Source organism: Crinia signifera, chromosome 11 (genome assembly GCF_055691185.1).
Source record: "Crinia signifera chromosome 11, ASM5569118v1, whole genome shotgun sequence".
Lineage (NCBI taxonomy): Eukaryota > Metazoa > Chordata > Amphibia > Anura > Myobatrachidae > Crinia > Crinia signifera.
In genome coordinates this window covers 40,861,076-40,884,631 of record NC_139227.1, presented here as the reverse complement: position 1 = coordinate 40,884,631, position 23,556 = coordinate 40,861,076, and the positions used below count along the sequence as shown (strand labels likewise).

Here is a 23,556-nt window from a genome sequence, read left to right as displayed (position 1 = left end):
TAGGACAGTGACAGAAAGACAGTGATGTGCGGTGAGGACATTGCCTGGGGAGGCTCTAACCTCACTGCGGGCACCGGCAGCAGGGGGTACTTGCGTCAGCCTTCCCCCCCTCCCCGTCCCTGTCCCCGCACTGCCGCGGTCGGGCACAGGCAGCAGGGGGTACATGCAGGGAGCCTACTCCCCCCCCCCTGCACTGCCGCGGTCGGGAACAGGCAGCAGGGGGTACATGCGGGAGCCTACTCCCCCCCGTACTGCCGCGGTCGGGCATGGCACAGCACAGGCCTCTTCCCCCCCCTCTCCCCTCCCGGGCGGACTCACCTGTCCTCTCGGCTGTGGCTTTCTCCCAGCAGCGCCGGACTCAGTCCCCGCTGCCCGCGCTGCTGCATCCTCTGCCCTGCATGTGTGTGATAGGACAGCGGATCCAGCACTGGATCCGCTGGCCCAATCACATCTGGGGGCGTGCATTCATACTGGTGCCCCTGTCATTGCGGCACCAGTATGAATGCCGCTTCCCCATTCATTTTCAATGGGCTTTTACAGCCCATTGCTGCACCCTGCCCCCTGCCCTCCCCTACCCGCCCCCCGCAGTTTTAATGTTAACAGCGGGAGGCACCTCTCCCGCTGCCTCCCACCCTCACATGCAGCAGTGTAAGAGGGTGGGAGGCAGCCGGAGAGGGAGAAATGATGAAAATAATAAAAGAAGATATATAAATATATCTTCTTTTTATTATTTTCATCATTATGACAGGGGAGGCTCTGCCTCCCCTGCCTCCCCTGACTGCACGTCCCTGCAGAAAGAGGGTGGATATGGGCGGAAGAAGGTGTCAACTGACCGTTTATCACACTCACACACTCACTCACCCTGGGGCCAAATTTCTACCACACTCATGCACTCCCTCATCTCATGTCCTGCGCTCTATCACACTGATGCACTCCCTCACCCTGTGGCTTGTGCTCTATCACACTGACGCACTCCCTCACCCTGCAGCCTGCATTTTATCACACTGACGCACTACCTCAACCTACAGTCTGCGCTCTTATCACATTGATGCACCCCCTCACCCTACGGCCTGCGTTCTATAACACTGATGCACTCCCTCACCCTGCGACCTGCATTCTATCACCCTGATGCACTCTCTCACCCTGCGGCCTGCGCTCTATCACACTGACGCAATCCCTCACCCCACGGCCTGCGCTCTATCACACTAACGCACTCACTCACCCTGCGACCTGCGTTCTATCAGACTGATACACTCTCACAGCCTGGAGCCTGCGCTCTATCACACTGACGCACTCCCTCACCCAACGACGTGTGCTCTATCACACTGACGCACACCCTCACCCTGCGCTCTAACACTGATGCACTCCCTCACCCTGCAGCCTGCGATCTATCACACTGATGCACTCCCTCACCCTGGGGCCTGCATTTTATCACACTGAAGCATTACTTCACCCTACAGTACAGAGAAGAGGAGGCCAATGTGCAGCCTTCTCTCTGCTGCCAACTGCACAGCACAGTATATTATCATCATAACACCACACAGTATTGTGCATTATTCACATTCACATTACACCACACAGTTATGCCCTAAATACATTATAATATGTAAGATCCCCTCCCCCTCATCAGTCCTTATAGAATAGAATAGAATCAACTTTATTAGCCATGTATGCTTGCGCACACTAGGAATTTTTTGTGGATTACAGTGCAGCATCAAGCAGGGATGAAAGGGGGGGGGGCTAACGGAAAGAAGCTTCTTGCGGATCTGGACGTTTTGGTGGGGACGGACCTGAACCGTCTTCTGGATGTTAGGATGTTGAACAGGTTGTGACTGGGATGCAGTTTGTCCTTTAAGATATTCTCAGCGCTTTTCCTTACCCTGGATGAGAACAGATCCCTTATCGGGGGAGGTCGGTCCCTATGATACTTTCCGCAGTCTTCACTACCCTCTGCAGTTTTTGTTTGTCGTTCTTGCTTGCGCCACCGTACCAGATTGTGATCGAGGAACATAAGACAGACTCCACGATGGCAGTGTAGAATACGCACAGCAGCTCCTGTGGGATGTAGAATTTCCTGAGTTGCCTCAGGAAGAACAGGCACTATTGGGCCTTTTTGATGTTTGTAGTTATGTTTAATCCCCATCTTAGGTCGCTGGACATGGTTGTTCCTAGGAATTTGAAGGATTCAACATGCGACACCACTGCATTGGCTATTGTTAGCAGGACCAGTGCATTTGGTTTTTTTCCTGTAGTCGACCACCATCTCAACTGTTTAGGTGGGGTTTAGATCGAGGTTGTTGCTGCTGCACCACTGTGTGAGCTTCTCTACTGCATGCCTGTATGTGGTCTCGTCACCATCCTTGATTAGGCCGGTAATAGTGGTGTCGTTTGCGAATTTGATGATTTTCACTGACTGCTCATCTGAGGTGCAGTCATTCGTGTAGAGAGAGAAGAGCAGAGGGGAGAGGATGCATCCTTGGGGGGCTCCAGTACTGATTGTTTGTGTGCTAGATGAGGAGCCGGCTTTGACCACCTGTTCCCTTGCCGTAAGAAATCTATCCATGAGCATGTTGATCCTGGGACTCCTAAGGAGAGGAGTTTTGGCTGCAGGATGCCGGGGACGATAGTGTTAAATGCTGAGCTGAAGTCCACGAATAGGACTCTCGCATAGGTGCCTGGGTGGTCGAGGTGTTGTAAAATATGGTGCAGTCCGAGGTTGACCGCATTCTCTACACTTCTGTTTGCCTGATAGGCGAACTGCATGGGGTCAAGGTGAGAGTTGGTCACTTCTCCCAGGTGCGTCAGTACTAGTCTTTCAAATGCTTTCATGGCCAGTGAAGTTAGCGCAATTGTCCTGAAGTCATTTAGGTCCTTCGCGGGTGTTTTCTTGGGGAACCGGGATGAAGATAGAGAGTTTGAAGCAGGCAGGAACCTTGCACAAGTCTAGGGAGGAGTTAAATATCGATGTGAAGATGGGGGCGAGCTGAGCTGCACAGATCCTAAGGCTGGATGGCTACACACCATCGGGTCCCGCAGTTATCCTCATCATCATTGCTCCTCCTTCCATTCTCCGTACTGCAGCAGCACACACAAACAGGATTTACACCGCACTGCCCCAGCGCACAGGGTTACACTGCACTGCACCAGCACATACACACACACGCACTGGGTTACACCGCACCAGCGCACGCAAAGGCAGGTGTAATGGAAATGCCTGCCTCTGCATGCAAAGCCCTGAAATGGCACCAGCATATACAGTAGTACCTGATTTGTTCACAGCAGAACCCAAGAGTGAATTGCTTTTCCAACAGCGGCAGTCCCTCCTTGGAGAGAACATTTACATTATTGCTCATAAACATGACATCATATGGAAGGAAATGCTATTATCTATATTCTAGAGCTAATATCTGGAGGGCACTCTTTGGCACTAGCCACTGGTGGGCGCCTTCAGAAATATTCAGGTGGCATTGGCATATTTTCGCACAGCTGCTGCATACCAATTGGCAGGACATTCATGTACATCTTCCAATCCGACCCAATGTTGATTGGTTAATAATTTTAGATTTGATTGGAGAATCTGATTTTAGTATGTGTGTCCATACCTCCCCAAGGGAAGTACTGTAAGAAGGGGGGGGTACTTTGAATGGGAAATTATAACTTGTTTATTATTCAGCGGTTTATCGGTTAAATATTATCCTCCATTTGCCTCGCCCAGTGGGACGTGCATCAGTGATGGATGATCCCTGCGGGGAGAGGTAATGTTACTCAGCCAGTATCTTGTACAATTACATTCCTGGCAGATTGACTACTGTATTCCTTATCTCATTTCATACTAAATGAGAATGGGGGCCGACCATCTTCACAGATTAAACAAATACGACCGAGCTACAGTGGACTAATTAAGGGACAAGAAGTTAATAATCACTTTCTTTCAGGGAGAAGTCACGGGAAGGTAAATGTATTGATCATAGGCTACAAGAGTTTCTGAGACACGTTTAACCTCTTCCCACCTGACAAAGTCAGCGTACTGATGGCGATGAGCAGAGGCAATTGTAAAAGCCTGCATTGTGGCGAAGGGCATCCACCATACCTGTTCCTGGCAGCGCCATACTTCCGGTGAAAGATGGAAAGAGGATTCCGTACGGATGTCTGTTTGTATATGGACTTCTCGAAGTCTATCAAATATGGTTTCATGTTTGAATATAATAAAAATAATGACAACATGTACACATACAGGTACACTTCCCATTCTTGCCTGCATTTGAAAACTAGTTTCAGGGAGATTATAGCTGGCAGTATAATTTCACACGACGAACCGTTAAGGGTGTGTGTCATGCTCCACCCTGGTTCCATATATGGGTGTTTATGTGCTTAAATGCTTGTTGCGAGATATTTATAGATAACATAAGTAACTATATATTTTGAGAAATGTTACAAGTTTTGATAATAACATTGCTGCCTGCAATATTGGGTTTATATGTTTGCAATTATTTGTTGTAATATTTATTTTCTTCTTCACACAATACACAATAATAATAATAATAATAATAAATGTGAACCCTATGCATTAAGAGCCTGATTCAGGTTCGCTCCGTCTTCAGCGAATTTGGTCCAGGGACCAATGTTGCGGGTCTGCGCGTATGGGTAAAAATACGCATGGGCAGGCCCGCTGTGCAATAGATGCAGGGGGTGCAGCTGCTATGGGGCCCAGAGCTGGGGTGGTGTTTTATATACTGTACATATTTATCTATCACCAATGGTCAATACAATGGGGAACTCACAAACTTTTGCTATAGGGCCTAGAAATACAGATATACACCTCTGGCCAAGAAACATGATAAATGAGCCTCAAAATATTGCCAATGTCACCAAATGATAGAAAAGTCACACAGTACTACTACATATACTACAAATGTTTATTCACAAAGGTTAGTAAAATCTTAGAATAACCTCCACAGTGCAGAACATTGGGAAGTTTGTATAACCAGGTCAGGTGCAGCGAGTTAACATATTAATTTCTATGTAACCTCCAAACACTATTCTGTATACAAAAATAAACACAAATGCCTTCCCTTCTCCTTGTGCAGATTGATTATTCTCAGAACACCGGCTACAATGCCTTTGTAGCTCTTTGTGTGTGAGAGACGGATTGGGAGGAGCGATCATATTCCCACACAGGGAAGAAACAAAAGTATGTGGGGGAAATAATGATAAGCAATGTCATGTCTAACAGCGAATGTCCTCTGCGGTGCTGAGGCCAGGAATTGTCGAGCTCCCCGGCACACAAGGAAGACACCGAGACAATGGCTGCAATCATGCTCAGCGCTATGAAAGGGCTCCGGAGAGAAAGCTGAGGAGGACCCATCATGTTAGCAGATAAATTCTACCCACAATTACTCATTCCTAGCCTCCTGACATGTAGATTAATGAGTTTGATAACTGGCGCTTCCAAGACTTAGGTTCAGCCCTGTTCCACCGGCTTCCTTTCCTTCTCTCTTACTGGGAACCACACCTTGCTCGGTCGTGTTCAAAACGAAACAAGAAAACGGAAATCAATACATTTGCTGCAGTCGCCGACATATCTGCAATTAAAGGATTGTATCAGACAAATAGGATAGACCGTGTCCCGCCAGGTGATATCTTGTGTCAGTGTACTGTACACTGATAGAACGTATCCCTCCAGGTGATATCCTGTGTCACTATACTGTACACTGATAGACCATGTCCCTCCAGGTGATATCCTGTGTCACTATACTGTACACTGATATAACGTATCCCTCCAGGTGATATCCTGTGTCACTGTACTGTACACTGATAGAACGTATCCCGCCAGGTGATATCCTGTGTCACTATACTGTACAATGATAGACCATGTCCCTCCAGGTGATATCCTGTGTCACTATACTGTACACTGATAGAACGTGTCCCGCCAGGTGATGTCCTGTGTCACTGTACTGTACACTGATAGAACGTATCCCTCCAGGTGATATCCTGTGTCACTGTACTGTACACTGATAGAATGTATCCCGCCAGGTGATAGCCTGTGTCACTGTACTGTACACTGATAGAATGTATCCCGCCAGGTGATATCCTGCATCACTGTACTGTACACTGATAGAACCTGTCCCGCCAGGTGATATCCTGCGTCACTGTACTGTACACTGATAGAACCTGTCCCGCCAGGTGATTTCCTGCAACACTGTACTGTACACTGAGAGAACGTGTTCTACCAGGTGATATCCTGTGTCACTATACTGTACACTGATAGAACATGTCCCGCCAGGTGATATCCTGTGTCACTATACTGTACACTGATAGAACATGTGTGTGACTAATAAATTTGGCAATAAACTCACAGAACTACATATGAATGGGCAAAAGTGCAATATTAAAGACTTTCTCACATGTCACTCAGTCAATATCATCTATGTGATTAAGTGTACGTGTGAAAAGTTCTACATAGGCCGTACCAGCAGATCCTTAAAAATAAGGATGGGGGAACACCTTCGTAATATTAAAAAAGGCCTTGAAATTCATGCACTTTCTCTGCACTTTAAGGAAAATCACAATTGTGACCCTAAATGTATAAAAAATTTCGCAGCCCTTAAAAAGATTAATGCTGGAGAAAGGGGCGGGGACATTGACACCAAATTACCTAAATGTGAGATGAACATGATATACCAATACAAAACTCTGATGCCAAATGGTCTGAATAAAGACTTCGAACTAAAATGGTTTTTATAGATTTTTTATGTATTTTTGAATCATGTTGTTGAAAAAAAGTTTTTATCATCATTCTGTCTTCCTATATTTATTGTCGCATTTTCCCCCTATTTTTAAAAAAAATGATGGAAACCATATTTTATCTTTATCATGAATGTTATTTTAGCCTTATTTATTTCTTATTCTTGCAATGGCACTTTATACGAAATTAGATAATAATTATCTTCTTTTTCATTCCGTTTCTCCCCATATTAAACATGTCTGGCCAAAAACGCTGCCATGGTAACTGTAGATAAAAATGGCGGTGGAACGCATTGATTTCCGGGACTCATGCAGCGTGACACGCACAACACTGCATAAAGCTTTGGAGATTCAAGTCATCCTAAGACCACGAGGCACATCCGGATGACGTATCCCACGACAGTGGGTCGGGACAAGTGGAACGCAACAAGCTTCCGGCTTCCGCTGACAGTGGAACGCACGGAAGTTCCGGAACGGCGTGAATAGCCGGCAGTGTAACAGCTGATCTCAGCGTCAGCACAAGCCGGCTACCGCAAGAATTGGTGTGGAGTACAGGAGTTTGCATGGACTTACATAGGATTGTATTAGTGGTTAGTAGTCTATGTCTGGAATTAGGTCGTTTTTTTTTTAACTGTGTGTTTGGATATAAATACCCTGGCAGGGGAACATGTCTCCAAGCCTTGATAAAGGACAGAACTAGTCTGAAACGCGTTGGCGGAGGGGACCCATGAGATTTGAACAGACCACCAGGATTGGAATAACCATCAGCATCCAGGGACGCCTGAAGGGTTACCATCTATGCTGTTTGAGTCTGCTTTTGCTTAAGTAGACATTTCGTTCTGGTGAGAGTCCAAGACTTACATCCCATGTTTTATGTTGAATGTTTTGAATTGTGTCTTCATTAAAACGGTATTTCACCATATGGAGATATTTCTTTACATATTCCCAATACACGGGACAATTATGGAGAAATAAGGAGGACCACATTTGAGGACCTGTTTTCCAGACATTATAACCACATGCGCATATTGTCTACTATCTTGGTGGACAACTTGATAGGGTACGGTTCCCATCTCAAAGTACCATATAGAAATTATATTGGTTTAATGGTTTTACACTATATCACTGTCTTTTTCTTACATGTCATATGAGTAACCCACAGAGATACATTTGAAGGAGGGACACAAAAAGGAGCGCTTGAAAGAACTGTCGGTACTTTTTTTCTGTAGGTGATATCCTGTGTCACTGTACTGTACACTGATAGAACGTGTCCCGCCAGGTGATAGCCTGTGCCACTGTACTGTATACTGTTAGAACGTGTTCCACCAGGTGATATCCTGTGTCACTATACTGTACACTGATAGAACGTACCCCGCCAGGTGATATCCTGCGACACTGTACTGTATACTGTTAGAACGTGTTCCACCAGGTGATATCCTGTGTCACTATACTGTACACTGATAGAACGTATCCCACCAGGTGATATCCTGTGTCACTATACTGTACACTGATAGAACGTATCCCACCAGGTGATATCCGGTGTCACTGTACTGTACACTGATAGAACGTATCCCACCAGGTGATATCCTGTGTCACTGTACTGTACACTGATAGAATGTATCCCACCAGGTGATATCCTGCATCACTGTACTGTACACTGATAGAACGTGTCCTGCGAGGTGATATCCTGCATCACTGTACTGTACACTGATAGAACGTGCCCCGCCAGTTGATATCCTGCGACACTGTACTATACACTGATAGAACGTGTCCCGCCAGGTGATATCCTGCGACACTGTACTGTACACTGATAGAACGTGTCCCGCCAGGTGATATCCTGCGACACTGTACTGTATATACTGTTAGAACGTGTCCCGCCAGGTGATATCCTGCAACACTGTACTGTGCACTGATAGAACGTGTCCCGCCAGGTGATATCCTGCATCACTATAGGCCCATATTCAATGCTGCCAGCGAGGCGGTTAAAGGTCGGGGATCGCCAAAATCAAGTGATCCTCACGGTTTAACCCCCTTGTTGACTGCTCACCCTATTCTACGTTCTGGGGAAATCCTCACTGTCACAACTCGCCCCCGGCATTGCATATACCCCTATACCGTACACTGATAGAACGCATCCCGCCATGTGAAACAGTATACTGCGTTACTGTACTGTACACATAGAGCGCGTCCCGTCAGGTAATATCCTGCGTTATTGTACTGTACACTGATAGAATGTGTCTCTCCAGGTGATTACCTGTACAGGTGGGGTGCTGAGCCAACCAACCACTTTGTAATATGCAAGGTAACAGTTAATAGGTTAGTACAAAGATAGGACATAGAGCAAAAAAATGAATTATAATCAAAATGAGAAAAAAAACTAATAAAATAATAAATAAAAAATAATTTAATCAAAATAAATAAATTGACTTAAAAATAAAAATAAACAAAAAATAATAATAGAAATTGCACTCTATGTGCCAGTCGCTGTGTGAAATGTACAGTGTGAGTGGGGTAGCTTGCCGGATATGTAAAGTCTTCTATGGCATGAAGCCCTACACTTACACAGGGTATGGTACTGTATGAGCGCCTGACGGTCAGTATACAGTCATCATAAAGCAGGAGGAGGAGTTTGCAGGTGCACACTAAATATAAATGCTAGACCTTTTAATATCTTTGCTATATTGCATTGGAGGTTATTAGCATAATGATGGCCATTATTATGGGCTTGTCCACCGCGTCCAGGTTACCTCAATAGGACAAGTCCCTAACACTACTCTGAGACAGGTCCAGGGCACAGGACCCCCCAGGCCAGCCCAGCAGAGCTACCCCATGGCATCACATTAGTGTGAAATTGAAGTGATAGTAAAAGGGATAGGGTAAATTATATGTGATAAGACTTACCTAGGTAAGAGGTAATAATAAATGTGAAGGGTGCTACATATATATTAAACAAACTAAAGGGGTGATGGAAAGTGTACGATATGATGCCATGGAGCAGCCCAGCAACAGCAGCCCAAAGAGCCCTTTGGGCTCTTTCAGATATTATGCCATGGAGCAGCCCAGCAACAGCAGCAGGGGGTCCTGTGCCCTGGACCTGTCTCAGAGTAGTGTTAGGGACTCTGCACCCCACCCACCTGTCCCAGATTGTTTTTAATTAGGTTGGAGCCCTACGCTCAAGACTGCACATTCCAGCTTGGCACTATGAAGGTAAGTCCTACTATATATATATATATATGCTGAGTGTTAGTCTGTGGGACTGTGTTTGGGGCGCAGGGCTCTTTGGGCTGCTGTTGCTGGGCTGCTCCATGGCATCATATCGTACACTTTCCATCACCCCTTTAGTTTGTTTAATATATATGTAGCACCCTTCACATTTATTATTACCTAGGTAAGTCCTATCACATATAATTTACCCTATCCCTTTTACTATCACTTCAATTTCACACTAATGTGATGCCATGGGGTAGCTCTGCTGGGCTGGCCTGGGGGGTCCTGTGCCCTGGACCTGTCTCAGAGTAGTATTAGGGACTTGTCCTATTGAGGTAACCTGGACGCGGTGGACAAGCCCATAATAATGGCCATCATTATGCTAATAACCTCCAATGCAATATAGCAAAGATATTAAAATGTCTAGCATTTATATTTAGTGTGCACCTGCAAACTCCTCCTCCTGCTTGCTGCACTACAGGTCTCAGCAGGTAGCACCTCATATGTCCAGGGTGTGCAGTTTAGGGCCCATCCCCCTATGTACAGTCATCATAATCCTGACCGCTGGTACTCCAACAGGGAGGCGAGTGCAGAAATAACCCTGGTCGGCTTGCTGCACTCACCAAGGGCTCGGTGGCATGCTACGCTCACGACAGGTTCTATTCTCCCTCTATGTGGATCTTGGACCCCCCCCGAGGGGGGAATAGCCCCTGTCAGTCAGGACCTCCGCTGTTGCGCAGTTGAACAGTCTAGATTTCGATGTTGATATACTGACCATAGGGATCCCAACTATCGCTCATTCGTCCAACACCCCTTAACCAAACCTAGGTTCTCAGTACTGGCTGATAGTGGGAGGGCTCCTGCCTGGTGTACTGGACCTTGTCGACCGAGGGGTGTACGGCTGCTGTAAATGCTGTCTTTTTTTCAGACTTCCTGTGCGGTGGCTGCGGTTCAGTTAGAGTGCTGGCTGATGGTGAGTAATATGTTTAATATATGTTTAATATGTAGTCAGAGCCCATGAGCCTATCTTACCATTGTACAGCTGCAATTGTTTTCTTAGTGCAGATTTTTTAAAGTGCACAATAATTTTTTAGGAGGCATCATGGTTGCACGCATGACGTGAAGATAAAATGGAAATGTCTATAGTACGCTTGTGTGTGTGTTTAGATCTATATAGTCAGGTAGTAGTTATACAGGATAGCAATGTACCTGAGGACACAGCCCAGTCTTCTGCAGTGAGCTGCTACAACCATCTCCTGAAGCTGCATTGTACATGGGATTGGATAATTCCTACTCAGCGCTTTGCATCCCATGTTCCCTAAAGTGTCCAATTGACAATGATCTTACTGTAGGTCTGATGCCCTTTGTGACCCCATGCTCGGTGATTTATTAGTGCCTCACACTTTATCTTATACACCTTCATTTATAAAACAAAAAAAAAAAAGAAAATAAAAAAGTTTTGAACTTTCTAGTGATTACTTACAACTACTTACTCCGTCTGTCGCTCACCTTATCGTGAATAAAACTCACCCATCCACGGCCTTGTACAGCCTTGGTTCAGCTATGGATTCCTGCTCTTCTTCTTCCCTATTACCACCCTGCCTTCCTGGGCAAAGCCACACACGTCCTATTTGGATCCATCTACCTCCTCTCCAACAGTTCGTCCTCTTTTCTTAGTTTGTTATGCACACCACCCCCTTGGACACTTTTCTGCTGCACGCTGTAAATACCTGGCTCCCTGTGTGTTATTGTCTCCATTTAACAGAAGGCAAGACATATGTTACAAATATATATCACGGTCACCTTTTCTTGTCCTCTATTTCACATAGCTCATCTTCCTGGGGACATCTCCACCAGCCCTGTGCCTCTCCCACCTTATTTACACCTCTACTACAACCCCACTCCACCACGTTCCCTTTTTACTCTGGAACAGTTTATTCAGGACATTTGTCTCCACAATTCCTGCAGCAGCCTCTCAAAATGTTCTACCAGAGCCCTCTAACTCTTGTAAAGTCCAGGCCACTTGTCTCTTCTCTCTGCTTCACCATCTCTACGCAGCCCTTGAGCTTATTCTCACAATTCTTTTGAGGACTATAGATCTCAAATTCTGATCATATAAACGGTCTTCTGTGGGAACTCAGCAACCCAATTAATAACCCTTCCAAAATTGTTGCCTCTGGACTCCTGTCACTTGAACCTTTGGTCTCTCCCATTACATGGCATCTTCAGTTCATCACAATAGACACTCCTGTTCTATCTAAGCTTCTCCATCATATATTTCACATTCTCCTTTCCTTCTGTCTCAACCATGACTAGATGATCTTCACAGCCTCACATATAATATGTATGCGCTATATAAGAAACTGTTAATAAATAAATAAATATACCTCTCAGCTTTCCTGGTTCCTGTCCTGAGGTTTCAGTCTCTTTCTTCAGATCTGCACCCCTGAATAAGGTAGCACCATCCACAGGATGTTAAGAAGTATTCAGAGGTGCAGGCACCTGCATGGGTAGCTGTGATTACCTTGGTGTTATCAGTGACTTTAACAAATACCTTATCCATCCTCTCATCATCTACTGCCCTGAAAACTGGAGCATGCACCTGGCCCACCCTTCGCCCATCTATCCCTGCCACAATCTTTGCTTAATGCCAAGCATAACCTGATCTTCCTCTCTCATAGTTCCTCATCCACTTTATAGATTCCTACACAGACTCACACATATCCTACAGAACCTATTTCAAGGCTACCCTCCTCTCTGATTACTTTCACTGCCAAACCCTAGACTTCTGCAACTCCTTATCACTCATGACCAGAATATCCCCAAACCTCTCAAGTGTAGTCTGTCCTATTACTACCTGACTCTACCACTTCCAGCTAAATCCTATAGATTCAATATTTAGGATTATGAACAGAGGGCCTGATTCAGTGGTTAGTGCTACTGGTATTATGGCTGCATATTTGGACACAGCTGTGATGCAAAAAAAACTGCTAACGCTGGATGAGTCACCTGAAAAAAGACTCCACATCCGAGTGTTGCCTCCGAAGACATAGCGTTGGATCAACATGGCGACTAAGCTTACTCAAACTTAATGACCACCGGTACTCCATCGGGACCATGAATCTGCATTGGAAGGTGCAGACCCTGGTGTTAGAACTGCCCCCTCCCTGGTCACCAAACAGCCAAATGTGCAATAGAGATCCTGCCAATAACAAAATATTGGGGTTAAAAGGCCAACGCCTCTCTACCCTTTGCCTCATGTCTATACCTTTTTTGTCCACCTTGTATGCCATTGTTTTGTATGCCATGATCTGTTTCTTGTACACATTGTTATACTAACGGTCTGGCACTGCAGAGGATTGTGAAGCCTTATAAATATATAATGATATCATCTGCCTGTAAAGGCAAAAAAAACAACCTCTGATAACCCTCAATTTATACAAATCAACTCCCATATCCATCTTAAGCACTAGAGACTGCGATCAAAAGGACTGTGAGTCTCCTGGGGCGCTGGAGACACTAGAAATCCCTTTAAGGGACAGAGGACAATTTTAATTCATGTGTCAGTTCAAAAAATTCCCAAACAACAAGTGAAAGTTGAAATAATCATAAAAATTCAGCTACGTAAAACAGCATTACAATAGAGGCATAAAAACAAATAAAATAACAGTATTTCGCACAAAAGGAATGTATTATACAGTTACAAAAATAATAGTTTCATAGCAAAGCAAATGAGGAGAGGGCAATAGTTTATTATTGTTTAAGCAAGCCTAGCGCAGCAAAAAAATGTTTATTCTTGATTAGTAAGCAGCTTCAAGTCCTTACCAGCGGCAGGCACTTTATTGTACACCTGGATAGGAGCCGTCCCGGGCAGCTGTTGTGATGCTCTGGCTTTTATCTCTCGCGCTGCAAAGCGTTGTGTAGAATTTGGCAGATTATCCATTAGAGAGATGGGATGGATCTTAAAATGAGCTCTTTACATGCAGCGCGAACGTCAGCCATTATTGTGTATTTTGCTGATGACACAATATTACAAGGGAACAGCAGAATTACTGATACTATAAAATGCTAGTTTTGCCTGCTTATATTACCTATGTGCCGGGTATTGCATGAGATGTCCTGTGACCTTGTGAACTGGCACCAATCACCTTCATGGACTGTCATAAACAGAAAGAAGTACCGAGTGGATTTTATATTACAGGCATTTTAGATCACACTTAAGTCACTTTTTGGCGAAGGATATTAAATACCAGATTAGTATAAAAAAAAGTATTTAAAACCCCAGAGAATTTAATTAGTAAAAAAAGAAAAAGTTGTTACAGATTTTAAAAACAAAAAATGTCACCTAAGTCACTTTTAACGAAGGATATTAAATACCATAAAAGTGTAAAAAAAAAACATAATTTAATTAGCAAAAGAAGAAAAATTAATAATATATATCATTATTTAAATACAGCAGCAGGCAGGTGGGTGGCACTCCCAGAAATAACGACACTAAGTCCAACGGTTAAACCAACGTTTCAAATGTATTGTGACATTTTTCATCAGGGTGTGAAAAATGTCACAATACATTTGAAACGTTGGTTTAACCGTTGGACTTAGTGTCGTTATTTCTGGGAGTGCCACCCACCTGCCTGCTGCTGTATACCGGACTGATTTACTCTCTCCAGGGAAGGCACCCAGCCTAATTGTTTGTAGCGGAGTGCCGGCCTACCCCCCTTTGGCTCATTATTTAAATAAAAATATTTAGATTCCTCCAAGGTCACTTAAGAAACAAAAAGTTCATTATTATTATTATTTTTTTAGTTTAATTATTTAAAAGAATATTTTTAGCTCACATCTAGGTCAGTTTCTACAGAAGGATAATAAATACCAGAAAAAGTATATAAAAAATACACAATTTAATAAGTGAAAAAAAGTGAATGGTTAAAAAAAAAAAATAATTATTTAAAAAAAGTATTAGATCCCACATAAGTCACTTTTTACATAAGGATAGTAAATAGCATAAAAGAAGTATGGTAAAAAAACACAATTTAATAAATGAAAGTTAATTATTTAATTTTAAAAAATCCACATAAACTATTTCAGCAGCCGAAGATACCAGATCGACTATTGAATCAGGAATAAATCATGTTTTAAATTCATAGGGTCACAATGTCCATCTCCATGATTTGCTGAAGCCAGGCCAACAGTCCACAACTGTAACATTCATCCACACGCTCAGTCGGATGTGCCGTGCACCCTCTTCCCGCCAGGAAGCAAGGCTATACCATGAAAATAAAGCTGTACTTTATTCACAGTATGAATTGTGTCTGTTATATGAATACTGAAAGATATTAATATATACAGACTTTCTGTGGGGCCTCTAATGACTCTTACTTGCTAAGCTTACATAAATGGCTCCCAGCATTTCTGACATTGTAATGTACTTGCTGACATTTTTATTTTTCATAAATAGTGAATCCTATATATAGAGGGAATTTGTATGAGACGAGTCCTGTGACAGATGACATCACCCTTTGAATGTCAAGTGAATTTGTCAAAATAGGTGTAAAAATTGCCAAGCAAACCTTTTTATTCATCATAATGTCCTGTAATGTCACCTTGAAATATAATCTTTTTTTACACAACATTTTTTATTTGAATTCAAATAACAAATGTGAGCGACGCTGGGATTTTTAGCGGATATTTTGCACATCTCTAACAGATGTTGAGACTCAAAGGGTTAAGGATGTTTTAAACTTGAAGCATCACTGACAGGAAAGATCTGTACTAAACTTTATACAAGCAGAATAGATGAACAGACAGCTACCAATTTCTAGCTTAGTGAAAAGTTAGAATCCACTGAAGGAGTCGCATGTTGCCAAATTGAATCTATTTAGAACTGCAATTTTACAGGTTGATACTATATTATTATTTTGATTTTTACTCATCTGTATAGTATTCAATTAGTGCTAGCTGATGTGCTTGGTTTTGAAAAAACGCTGCTTAATGGGTGGCCTCAAATAACGGTCACAGTTTCCAGACCACCCAGCAGGTCATATGTTCCAGGTCAGCCATCAGGTGCACAGGGAGAGTTCACCAACTGTCATATATTCCAGAGTACAATGGCGATGCAGGCTGGCGTTTTGTCACATAAATCCAAAACAAATAAAGTAACTACAATGCCAATTTGGTATATTTGTTGGTATCTGATGTGCCCTGCTCAGACTTTGGCATCATAGAAAAATGTTACTAATAAAAGTCATCCTTCTGCTGTTAATATATGATTTCCTGCTTGTTAATACGGTCTTTCTATACAACCTCTAAGTTCCACTATTCCCTGCAACAGTCCATCTGATACCTTCATATTCTTCTATATCTACAGCTGCGCTGTCACTTATAGACTCACCCAAGACCACTCCCACATATAGGCCTTTACCATATCCATTACACATTATCTCTACAGCCACCTTATTGTATTTTGTTATATCCTTCCCCAATATTATATTCTGCGTATTGCAGAGAGGCCTTGTCCCAAATATATGGGGATGTTGAAAGCTCACACAAACCTCTTGCTACATTTTTGATGATGCCGCAACAGCAGCTATAATACACGTCATGATTATTTTACCAAGTGTGCGGCAGAATCATTAATGAAAATAAAATAAAAATCTGCGGTTCATCTTTTCATGTTTTCCAGGTCACTCCACAGGTACACAGGTGTTCAAATTACTCACTGATACATTTTAAAAGATTCACAGGTGAAGATAATTATTTCACTTGCCATTTTGGGTGGAGACCTGGGAAATGTGAACTGTTGGGGGTACTTGAGGACTGAGGTTGAGAACCACTGGTATAAAGCATTAGCATAAAATTAGATAAGAAGACTGCTGTTACACAGGCTGTGTCGAAATTAGGGACTGCTGTTCCAAGACCACAGCCATAGTGAGCGCAACAAATCACTGCACTTAATAATTTCTTGGTCGGTACCCAATCTTCAGTAAACAATTCGGGATATTTGATTTTTGATGCAGGGCAGCAGGAGATAAGAAATTCAAATTGGACACTCCTGCAGGAACCCAGAAAGTAGGCAATTATGTATAAGCTACCAGTCAATCAGCTCCTAACTGCCATGTTACAAGCTGTGTTTGAGAAATTGGTTAGTACCTTAGGGTCTATGTACTAAGCCTTCGGGAAGTCAAGCTGGGTAGAGACTGGGCCAGTATTGGACCAATATGTCGGTTTGGACCGACATATTGGGGGCATATCACCTGAAATGCACGTACCCACACCCTCTAGTGATGTCCCAGGTTTGATGTGCTGCACAAACGTCCACTACCCCGCCGCACGAATTCCCACATTAGCATATGAGAGGATGAGCACTTACAGATCCCCTCACATGCGGCGGGTGTGGTATGATTCACCGACAGTCGGGATCCCGACAGTCATTATCCCGACGTCGGGATCCCGACTGCCTGGTCTCAGAAAACGTGGCCAGCGCAACAAAGCCCCTTGCGGGCTCGCTGCGCTCGCCACGCTGCGGGCACGGTGGCGAGCTATGCTCGCCACCTATTCTATTCTCCCTCTATGGGGGTCGTGGACCCCCACGAGGGAAAATAGCTGACGGCCGTCAGTGTTTTAACAGTCGGGATCCCGACGTCGGGTTAATGACTGTCCGGCAGCCCATGCGGCCGCACTGGAGAAAAATCATTAGATGGTCGCTTCCTCCCTTTCGTAGATAAAAATCAGTCTAAACTGACTTTCATCCTGGCCGAATTCGGGGCGGGTTCCCTGCTTCCTCTCACCACCGAGTAAACAGACCGGCGAGTGTTAAACTCCACCGAAGACATTCGCTCCTGGGGTTTGCAATTGCGCATATTGTTGCATGGGCAAACCCCAACCATTGGAAAGGGGAGCCAATTTGTTGCGGCCTGATTCGCCCCCTTGGTACAGCATAGACCCTTTTATTTATTTCCACTTTATCTCTCTTGAATCTTTTGATAAATATGCCCCTATTTGGGCTACCAAGAACCAGGCGAATTGAATTTCTATATAAGCAGAGGTGCCCTCAAGGCACACAAATTGAATAAATGTCTTTTAAAATGTCTGTAAATATCCTATAGTCTGGCTGCCATTGCAGCCATAAAACAATAATGAGACATAAAAGAAAAATATATCTATGTCCCGATGACAACATTAGGCCTTCATAAGCAAGTTGAAATATTTATTAGCCAAATGAGCTTTATCTTTGGCAGAGAAAACAAAAACAAAAAAAATTTGCACAAAAATGTTTATAATAAAAACAGATTGAATGCAGAGGTAAAATCTGGTTGGCTGATTTTATTGCTTATTATTAAATCCTGGCAAAACAATTATTTTTTTCTTTTCATTAGGAAGACACCCAAATTAAAACTGTGCCCTGCAGCTGTAATGTTTACAGTAGTGATTAAAACTGGAATACTGTGATACATAGGGGGATCTGACAATGGCATAATCCAATTAATTCATATTGTTCAATCTCTCACTGACAAACATTTTTACAATGACATTTTCGTAACAAAGAATCATGTGTGAGAATCATTTGTACAAAGACAACGTCTTCTCCGGGATGTATCCGGACATCACAATAGGCAACCTGATATAGTGTTGTGAAGATGTGTGATAAAAACAGTAAACTATAGTTAATTACAGTAATCATTGAAGGATATATTCTTAATTGCACAGCGCTGAATAATGGTTGTGTGTTTTTAGATCGCTTTATTATTAATGTCTTTGACACATCTGTTTTTCATATAGTATAGATTACATATTCCAGGATCCACAAAGAGAAGTCTAATTAGATTTATTATTATTATTATTTTTTTTAGAAAGCCAATTTCCGTTTTCTTAGAATGCCTGTGCTTTGGTATAGCAACAGCTAAGGGCTAAGTTTTACTTGAGTGACTGTACTGAAGGAGGGACAGGAGGTGGCGCTGTTTATAAAACGGTCATTGTGCAGCATCTCTTTATTGTAACAGTGTACTTTATTAAAACATAAATATGTATCTTCCACATAGAAAAAAAGGAACTAACCAAAAAAAACACCAGCTACTGATTTGTGAGCAGTAACACAGACCATTGTGCATATAGTACATCTCATTACAAAGTATCAGAGTTAAATAATGTTACCATCACTAATATACCACCACCTGACTCCTATATTCGTTCCTTTATTAGATAAATTATATAGCTGCAGATTTATATATTTATTAGTTAACGATATTTATATAGTGCGCATACACATGCATGTAGGGTTATTGTTTTGTCAGCGGCCAGTTTACCCTCATTTAGGTTTTTGGGAGTGTGGTAGGAAAATTGAGCATGTGGGCTAAACACAAAAACAAGGCGAGGACATGAAAACTCCACACATATGATCAGGAATTAAAATCATGACCCCCATGGCTGTGAGGCAGCAGTGATCACCACAATGCTGCCATAAGTAAGTTGTGCACATCAATTCGCTGGCATAAAAAAAAAAAAAAAACCTCAACACAATAATATGATAAAGTTGAAGATATTTGAAAAACTGATGGTTTCCCTCTAAAAATCATTGGAAGCAATTTAATTAAGTGTTATGTTGAACAGAGATGGGAATGAGTACCCTGAGCTATTCAATTGTCCTGACTGTGGTGTAAATGTATGAAGCTTGGAGGAGCGGTATCTATCTCCATAAAGAACGGTACTGTGCAAGGTGATTATGCTTCAGCCAATCAGCTCCTAACTATAATTTACATATTGGAGCTGATTGGCTGGTGCATTATAAACCGTGCACATAACGTTCTTTAAGGGGATAGATACCACTTCTCCTTGCTCCATACATTTATGCTGACACGCAAAAGGTGTTAACTGACAAAAGGTTGGCATGCAAAAGGTTGACATTGACATAAGGTTGACATTTAAAAAGGGTTTTACAGTTTTTTTGTGTTGACATGGTTTTAGCATGTCGACCTTTTGGCAGTTCCGGCATTTTGTATGTTGACCTAGACACTGTCGACATATCAACCAGATACCTTCAGTGGGATGCCTGCTAGCTCCTCAGGTGGATGCAGTGGCGGGCTGGGCTGGGGGACAGGGTGTCATGTTCCCCCTGGACCACTCGGTTTCCTAGTGATCTGGGCCACTTTAAAATGTCCTGGTGGTCCAGTGTGTCCTGTGGCTGAGGCCCATCAACAGTACAGCAGCCGCGGCAGGGAGAGGGTGCCAAGCAGTGCCCGGGAAAGAGTGCCGAGCAGCGGCCTAGGGGGAGAGTGCCGAGGATCAAGACACAAGCAGTGGCAGTGGAGCGGGTGCCGAACAGCAGACAGGGAGTGGGAACAGAACAGCGGCTGGGACCAGGAGACCCGCTGATGCTGGTGAGAAGACTTGCCTCACCTCCCCACCCACTCCCCTTTCCTCTCTCCTCACCACATCACTCCCATCATCTCACTCCCTCTTGCCCTATCACCTCCCCCCTTCTCCTCCCCAGGACCTCTCCTGTCATCTAACCCTCTGTCGGCTTCTGTCACCTCACCCCCTTCTCAAGTAACCCCTGGCCACTTCACTCCCTCTTGCCCCCCCCCCCCTCACCTCATCCTCTCTTCGCCCCCATGCACCTCACCCTCCCTTCGCCCCCTCTAACCTAACCCTTGGTAGCCTCACGCCATGTCACCTAACCCCCCCCCCCAGTCAGCTTAATGGCACACCCCCTTTTCGGGACGGTGCTCTGTACTTGCCCCCTAGGCTAAAAGTTGCCAGCCAGCCCCTGGGTGGATGCTATTCAACTTCCCACTAAATGGAATTGCCTCTATAAATGCCTTTAGATTTATTTATTTTTTTATAAAATTTTTTAGTCATCTCCGACATTTCTATGAGGTTCACCATCACAGAACCCCTTATTGAAAACGTATCCAACTATTGCAAGTTGTAGAGGTGTATTTCTATGTACAGGAGCAATTCAGTAATACTCTCGTTGTAGGTAGAGTTGCGACCATCGATAATTTATAATCATCGATGGTTTATGGTCAAAGTAGGATCCTTTAGCTAGCAATGGGGGAGAACCAGATGGTTTGCCTACATCAATGGCACGGCATAATAGTTCTGCATGGTTCTAGGACACAGAGCATAGCTCCGCCTCCCTAAACCCACAAAGCCCCACCCCAGGTTCTGATTAGCCCAAAGTTAGTCAAAGAATAGGGATAAACGTCGATTGGTGAAACCATCAGTGTTCATCCATTACATAGTACACTAGCATCATGGTCACTTGTAATATCGCCATTGATGTCAAATCTCAATTGCGACCACACTAATGGCCATTCCTATCTAACGAGCTTTAACACCTGAACGTCTTCAAATAGAATGCCAGCTAAGAATAGTGTAACTTTCCACAATCAAACGCTGCAAGTCTCCGCCTACTTTTATTTAAAAGGACAGTCGCCTTCATAAATAGACCAATAATATGCGCCGAATGAATAAGGCTGTGTCTCTCCACCCTCCGATGATACTTTGGGAATGTGGATTTGTTCCTTTCGCATTTTTAAATAAAAAGCATTGAGACCATCAGCGAGTTGAGCTTTTTGACCTTTTTTTCACCTTATCATTAAGAGGCCTTGCGGGCTTATTTAGCATATTAGCCTCAAATAGCATTCACCTCTCTCAAATGCATTCTCTTCCATCCTGAAAAAAAAGAGAGACTTTGATGTGCGTGAAAAATGAGAAATTCAACTGACCACAATCAATTCTGAGACACTGCACAAAATTAATTACAGTTTTGCATCAGAGGCAAGAATGCAGATTTCAGACAGCCGATGTCATTTGTCTTTAGAAGTACAATATACAAACCGTTTAAAAGGCCAGATCGGTTCCCACCCTCGAGTCAAAGGCCTATCACACTCTGTGAACTACAAATGATTAACTTCAAATTATTCAGGAGATTACAGACGTTTCAACCCGAATAAAATTTGCAGCCAGTCACAGAAACTACTGAGGGACAGATCAGATGCTGTTTATCAAAATCTACTCAGAGTATAAGTGACAGAGCCCAGATAAATGGCCTTGTAATCTTACCGGGCAATGAAAGCCCAGCCTGCATATTCCCCTTCTCTAACGTCTATCTGTTTTTCTTTAATTGCTTGGTACGGATTTGCATTTCTGTAGAATGGACTTTGAGGATTTATTGTGCTCTTATGACTTGTCTTACAGATAGGGGCAGAAATTTGTAAGGGTGGGAAAGATTGTAGTGAGAGGACTCTGGTCGACTTTTGATTGTATTTATCACTGTATTTGGTATCACTGTCTGTATTGAAAACAACTTTTACCCACAAATTCAAGTTCACAGTATAGTTGCATAAAAGGTCTTTTTAGGACCAGGAAATTGTGGAACACAGAAGAGAGTGAGTAAAGAAATCATGTAAGTGAAAGAAGAACGCCGGTATACCAGAGCAATTCCTCTAAGGCACCGCCACCTGTGATAAGTGCAGATGACAGGCAAACTTTTATACTAGTGACAATTGGGAAAATATCCACAACCTCTGCAGGCCCACTTTAAGCCCTGGATATACAGGAAGTACACTACGTACATGGGATAATAGGAGGAGGATGCAGACTGGCTTGATAACCACTAGCTGATAACAGAATTCCTGTCTGCTGTCTAGATCTGCTTAAAGCTGCAGCCATTGCCCTCAACATTTGCTCATGGGTTCTCTGACCACTGGCCATACCTCCCAACTTTCTTATCTCCGAAATTGGGACCTGCTGCACCAAAGGCCTGAGAAGAGGGTGGGACTAAGGGCCAGGTGGGCAGGGCATCGGGTAAAGGGGGTGTGACCTATCACAGCGACCCCCATTCTTATCTTTTTTTTTAGGCGACTTCCCTAGCGACTGGGCAGCCCCCGGCTCCCTCCGTGACCTTCCTCTCACCCTGCTTGCACAGAGCAGAGGTGACCTCAGGCTCCTCTCAACTGCCCCCCCCCCCCCCCCACCCGTGGGACATTGCCAGCCATGGGAGGGACAACAGGACAGTGTCCAAATAGCGGGAACTGTCAGCTGTAATCAGAACAGTTGGGAAGTATGCCAGTGGCATCACAACAGGGGTGAAAGTCTCCACGACTAAGTAATTTAACTCCCATTTATGCCAAAAAAAGGACACCAGAACTGGGTAACACCGGAAGAGGACATGACAAAAGGTATCTAGACATACACTAGCACAACAGGAAAGCGAATTTGAGAATTTATGGTGGAAAACATGCCCTGTTAGGGCCCTCACACCGCATAAAATAATTTGCGCTCATTTTGAAATAGTCTATTTTTATTAGCCCTATGCCGTTAAGTCTTGGGCTACAAAGAGTTAAGGAATTCCATCCCATTGACCTCAAGGTAACTGCCAGTAATTACTGCCCTGTCTATAACATAACGTTCGCCTGATACATATTGAACCTGGAGTCTGAGAGCATTGACAATCCGCAAATGTGTCTTTTCCAGAGGCTGCCGATTGTGGACTGTGAAACCGTGGGACAGGCCGGATCCATTGAGAGCTGTCTCCGACGTCTACCGCACTTTGTGCCATGTCGGCAATTTAAATCCTCTGAAAAAAATTCTCCCCAGTAGTGT

At 43.7% G+C, this 23,556-nt stretch overlaps 1 long non-coding RNA gene across 7 annotated transcripts in view; it reads right to left on the bottom strand.

The window, feature by feature from the left end:
• LOC146045792 (uncharacterized) overlaps nucleotides 1–23,556 on the bottom strand; it is a 378,902-nt gene that overhangs the window by 211,836 nt on the left and 143,510 nt on the right. Inside the window, exon 3 of one of the 7 annotated variants that reach the window (XR_014465610.1) lies at nucleotides 14,043–14,108. The exons of the other annotated variants lie outside the window; for them this stretch is intronic. This is a non-coding gene — a long non-coding RNA (uncharacterized LOC146045792). The remainder of the gene's footprint in view (nucleotides 1–14,042; nucleotides 14,109–23,556) is intronic. 7 annotated transcript variants of the gene reach the window in all.